Source organism: Hevea brasiliensis, chromosome 7 (assembly GCF_030052815.1).
Source record: "Hevea brasiliensis isolate MT/VB/25A 57/8 chromosome 7, ASM3005281v1, whole genome shotgun sequence".
In the NCBI taxonomy this organism is placed as follows: domain Eukaryota; kingdom Viridiplantae; phylum Streptophyta; class Magnoliopsida; order Malpighiales; family Euphorbiaceae; genus Hevea; species Hevea brasiliensis.
This window is the reverse complement of record NC_079499.1, coordinates 22,093,804-22,100,084: the sequence shown is the minus strand read 5'-3', so window position 1 is coordinate 22,100,084 and position 6,281 is coordinate 22,093,804.

Genomic DNA, 6,281 nt, shown 5'->3' with positions numbered 1-6,281 from the left:
GTCACACCTTAGTTTTGAGGGAAACTAAAGAAAACCATTTGAGAAGTAAATTAAAAATGAAACCACTTCAAAACAGTAGATTCTAAGTTCGGTCCGTAAAACGGGGAAGGTGTTAGGCACCCCACCCTCGTCCCTAATAAGGTAAGTAGATTTAATTCTCAGATTCTTTATAAATTAGTTAGAGGGCTTGACTATGAATGTTAATCCTTTTAGTAAAAGGAATATTTGATTTTTCACTAAATTTGGATCACCCATATATAAGTAAATGAGACAACCTTAGTGAACGGTGTGAGAATCTGGATAAGAACTTCCTCCGATCTCTTTTAAGTTGTTTATTGTGGTTTTGAGGGAGACCTGATAAGAACCTCCTCCCATCTCTCTTTAGAGTTATTTATTAATGTTTTGAGTTGAGACCTGGAGCAAGAACTCTCCTCCGATCCCTATTTAATGTTTATTGTGTTTGAAGGAGACCTGATAAGAACCCTCCTCCGATCTCCTTTAAGAGTATTGAGATTTTTGGATTGAGACCGGATAAGAACTCTCCTCCGATCTTCTTTTATTGGGATTTGCTGGAGACCAGATAAGAACTCTCCTCCGATCTCCTTTAATCATGATTTAAAACTTTTAGCAAGGATAGGATAAGGACTCTTCCGACCTCTTCTATTTTGACTGACTCGCATAAAGACTTTTCCGACCTTTAAAAATTTAACTACGCCACTGGTCCTAAGAACCTAAAACTAAGAATTCGCATTCAAAAATGCCGATAAGGTTTCGGATACCGGGTCGAACGGAACACTAGACTTGATTCACTGACCTTTCATGTAGTCATTTTACCAATATCTATTAACATCCGATCTATTCTCGTTATGTTTACTTTGGTTCTATTTCGCTTATGACATCTTGTCGAATTGTCGCTTTACGCCCAAGCCTAATAGTTTGGCTATCTTCCCCGACGTGTTATTCATGTTCTCTTTAAAAGAGACCCCTGTTGCAGCTTACTCATGTTTACCTAACCACTTACGCACTACTAGGAGTTAGAAAACTTGCTTTCAAAAAATGAAGATTAATAAAAATGAACCGATCACTAAATAGATGATTTGAGAGTGTCATTCTTTGGGGATTGTTTGTGCAAAATAGTCTTGAAGAAAGTTGCATGTAAGAAGAACACAGAAAATGCGGAAAGTAAATGTAGACACTGATAAAATGTTGATATGAGCTCTTACAAAGAATATTCTTTGGGGATCGCTTGTACAAAAGTAGGAAGTCATGTATGTGAGAAGAACAAGGAAAATGCGTAAAGTAAATGTAAGACTTAATAAAATAAGAGTATGAGCTCTTACCGTAAGGAGCCAAAGCTACTAAAATAACTATGGGGTGCCAATAGTGATAAGGCAAGGATTGATTGGCTCGAGGGGTGGTGTTCCTCGTGAACTGGAGGGTGATTAGCTAAAATGCGACGATCAAGATAAAAAGAACTGAATAGAATGAAGTTGAGCTGGACAGAAATGATAAAAGGCGTAAAGTGAGAGTGTGACCAGATAATGAACAAACTCGAAATGTAGAGTTCCAAAGATTCAGATCTTTTCAAGAAAAACACTTCAGAAACTTGTTTCAAAAGTCTTTGATTGACACTTCTAAGTAGCAGAGTAGTAAACTAAATGAAATTTCGTAGTTCCTCCGCTATAATAACAACTCTTGTCTATTTTTTTCTTGCCCTCCGTCCCTCGAACAGCTTTTATGCAGTATTTATAGGAATCGTGCTCTTCGTGGAAGGGTCGATTTATTTGAGGGAGATGGAGGGTCGAGATTTCAAGGACATGACTTGAGGTTCAGAATTAAAGAGAATCAAAATGAATGGTTGAGATCACTCTTCATAATATTTGTCCTTTCTTCTTTCCATCCGACGATCCCAAATTTCCTTGTCCGAACGATCCAGGGCTAAGAGCGAAAGACGCTGGTATTGTCGTTTTCTCTCGATCTAAGGGTTCCTGGTTTGTCCTTACAAGTGGGATCAACTGGAGATTGGGATGTACAGATCACTATGACATACCCCGCACTGCCAAGATTATGGCGATTCTAGGCGTATGTGGAGATCTCGCCTCAACGCCTAACTACCTCGGCCCGATTCTCACGACTGCTATTGGAATTTGTCTTATTCTTTTGCCTACCGATCCTCCTCTTCGATCTCTTTCACATGTTCTTTCCGACCTTCATGCTGGTCTCCCACCTTCTCGATCTATTATTCCGATCTCTCCTTTTCTCCGTCCGCCTGGTCAAAGCATTAATTGTCTCGATTCCCGGTTGCCCGCTGCCGCTAGCAATAAATGCTCATCCTCCCCTATATATGCCCCCTCGACGAGACATTTCCTTCATCTGATTTTCCTCTCTTCCTTTCTTACTTTCCTCGTTTCTAGCCGCCCGGTGGAAGTTCGCTATAATCGTGGCTTTGATCTTTTCCGATGGACTTCTTTACCACCGACTCAAAATTTACGATCCCTGATCGAATGACCTTAATCGACGATGGTGAGAGGACCGATTTGACCGATCCGTATTGCGTGACCTTGGTTGTACCGATCTCGAGTCGCTTCAACCGAGTTCATTCAGTTTCTCATCACATTGAGTGTTCCGACACGCTTTCCTCCACATTGCGTTCCGACAATGTCGGTTTCGGTGGTAACATCGGTGACGCATGTCTCATCTTCATGGGAGTCATAGTCACCCCATCCGAAGCCGCACATCTATCCGATGTCAACAACCTGCCTCGGTCAAACACGCCTTTTGACTCACCTACTAGACTAGGCTTGACATAGGCCTTTAGATAGGATGTTCCACCTGCCTCTAGAGATCGCCCAAATGATGTAATCCTAAATGTAATCGATCTCTAGAGATTGCCCAAATGATGTAGTTAGACCTTATTGTAGTCCGATCCCTAGAGATTGCCCAAATGATGTATTTTATTTTCAATGCAATCCGATCTCTAGAGATCACGTAAATGATGTGATCCAATTTTAGTGTAATCCGATCCTAGAGATCGCCCAAATGATGTAATCCGATCTTTTGAAAATAAAGACTTTATTTTGCTATCATCTTATTATTTTGCATTGATTATTTTCCGATCTCTAATGTGATTATCCGATCTGCCTTTACCAATGACACTTAACCGATCCTTTATTCAAAATATTTAACTTATTATGCCGATCTCCAATTGACCGATCTCCGAACATTCTGATATTTGAGAGAAGTGTCGCAACACGCCGAGTCCCACCAATCGATGCGCCGCTTAGAACCTCGCGAGCATTAAATGCTCGACTAGTATAAATAGGAGTGGGAGGGTTAGCCGCTTGTTCTCTCATTTCATTTTCAATCCCCGCTACAACTTCAAGTTCTCTCGCTTTCTCAAGTTCTTCCGACGCCGATCGCACTCCTGAAGGGCTTTGATCCTCTTTTTAATTTAAATTCTTGTTTCTTTGAAAATGAACGGTGCCGAAGGTCGAGAGCGCGAGCCCTCCTTCATTCAATTCTCGTGGTCATCGCCCGATGAAGAAGAGGCAATGCCAAGCGCTCAACAAGAACCTCCTGTGGCCTCCGCCTCCAACTCGGGGCGGTCATACCATCAAGGCTCGCACCTTCTTCAGGAGAGAGACTCTCCCTATAGACGAGCTACCGCCGCTTCTTCGAGAACTGATCTACAATCGCTTAGCCAAGAATATAATATTCGGCCGATTCGCACGAGCTAATCAAGTGCCACGGCGATCTTCGTGGTCGATCACTCCTTTGAAGAGAATGACATGGTTATGGTGTACGAGGAATAGTTAAAGGCCGTCCGAGGTTCCCTCAGACGATTTCTACAAGGAGGTCTTAAAACTTCACCGAGCATGCATTGTTCAAATTCACCCCAACTCGTGGCGATCTTCGTAGCCTTCCGAGGTCTATGCCGAGCTAAGGGAATCAGACTCCACGGCCAAGGTGTTCGCCGAGCTGCATGCACTAACTCTCCGAAAGGATGACGAACACTGGTTCTTTCAGCGGCCTCATTGCGGGCTCTTTCCGATCCGCCTCATCCCTTAAGAATTGGAAGAACTGCTTCTTCATTCCGAGGAGCAAAGATCCGAGCCGCTGAGGACTTCCCAGCTGGTGGTACCAGGCCCTTGCTTCCGAGGTACATTACTCGAGTCGAGGAAAGTTTAATAGTGATGGATCTCAAGAGTCAGCCGCCACTCAAAAGTATTCTTGTTTGGATGCGGATCGCCGAAAGCCGCACCATTGACTATTCAATTGCCACCGCCAAGACCGCGAACTTCCGCTCTCTGACCTTGGCATTGGTATTTTCTATATCTCAGATCTCAGGACCTTAGCGGTCTCACTGACCTTTTCTTTGTGCAGGTATGGCGGGTGGTGAGGGTTCTAGGAAGCGGAAGAAGGAAAGAGAGATCTCCCGAAAGATAAAGGAGATGAAGCGCTCTAATGACTTCAAACACCCTGGCCATGAGCCTGGGAGATACAAAGAGACCCGCCTCAACCTTCGGTCCGCCGACCTCGAGCCGTCCGATCTCCTCCTAGAACTAAGAGCACCTCCACCTCTCCCAATTGTTCCAAGCACGTAAAGGGGCCTACTCAAGCTTCGGGAGGACCTCTTCTCGTGGCGCCAAATACCGATCGACTCTGAAGAATAACCGATCATAGGAGAGAACCCGCATTTTGCCAAAGTCCGGGTCTACCATCTTCTTTGAGGAGGATCGACAAAGCTATCCCGAATGGTCTCGATGATATCTTGACTCGATCCATGAGCCTAAACGTAGAGTGTCCGTGAACCGCATCATGGTTCGGGAAAAGATTCGCCGGTAAGGAGATCGAAGAAGAATGAGGAACTGCTTCCTCCGATCCCAACTCTCATCCGCCGGATTATATATCTCAAGTCGAGGGACGGCAAAGTTCCATGAAGACAGCTGGCCGAACAAAATCATATTTTGGCCGAGAGGGACCGTGGTTTTGGGAAGTCCAGCGCCACGCCAACGGCCGCCAGTCGCCTAACTCATCGAGGAGCTTAAGGAGAAAGACGAGGAGCTTAAGGCGAAGGATGAGGAGCTAAAGAGAAGGATGAAGAGATGGTGACAGGATAGCCGAGCCTATGTGAATGCTCACAAGGACCTCTTCACCAACTCCGTAAGCGCTACTCAAGAGGACTTCTCTCGATGGCCGACTGCCCCGAGGCGACGATGAGGACAAAGGGGGAGGAAGCCGAGGTGAGAGAGAGAGTGAGCAGACAATCAGCCGGGGTGATCCTCACCGAATAACTTGTACAAATTATGAAATGAAATGGAATGCCTCTTTGTTCAATGAAGGGTTGTGATCGGAAAATTTTAAACCATTGTTTGTCCGAGTATTTGATTGTATGAGCACAAGAAGACAAAAATGCAATTATTAATCTAAGTATAAGAGATCTGAAAGCACAATAAGCATTAGATCTGGGGAAGAAATGTGAACGGACTTGATTAAAATTGAAAATTTAACTTGAAAACTTAAGATCGGAACCTCGTTAAACCGAACCAAAACCTTAGCTCTTAATCTTCCAAAAGGAGATCGCACTAAAACGTAAGAAAAGATCTAATGCTAGTTCACTTCATTTATCAACAGAGATCGTGATATACCCAAGAGATCGTAAATGATTTGAGAAATCGCAGGCTTTAACGAATGTTAGACTTAGCATTGATTCAATTCCTTTAAGGAGAGTTCTAAATATGGTCATCTAGTAAAGAAAATGAAGGGAAGTCGGAAATGTCATTGGTCGCCCAGGAGACCTAGTCTGGGGATCGGTTTCAAAGTCTTGTTGATTTTGGGATCGCCAAAATATGGTGTCGACACTTCTACCGCGATAGCAATAAAGCCATCACGAAAGTACAATGACTCAGCAGTGCACAACATACTAAAAATACTAATTTATGCATAAATTAAATCACACTTATCTAAATATGGTACTGAAAATGGTACAAAGATACAAAATACAATTTAAAATTTTAGACAAATAATTTTTTTTCAATTCAGAAGTCACAAAACAAATTTTTTAAAAACACACAGTCATATCATGTCATTAATATATTGTTCATCTCAATAGCCAGAGGATTATGAGGAATACCAAGACTAGCTAGCTCAATCTATGGGTACCCATTCAAATTTCTTCCTCTACTGGCACACACCTCAACACTTCAGCCTGAGAGGGAATACAAAACTAATTCCTCCAACTAGTCAAGCTAGTGAGGCATTCAGATATGTGGTCATGACAC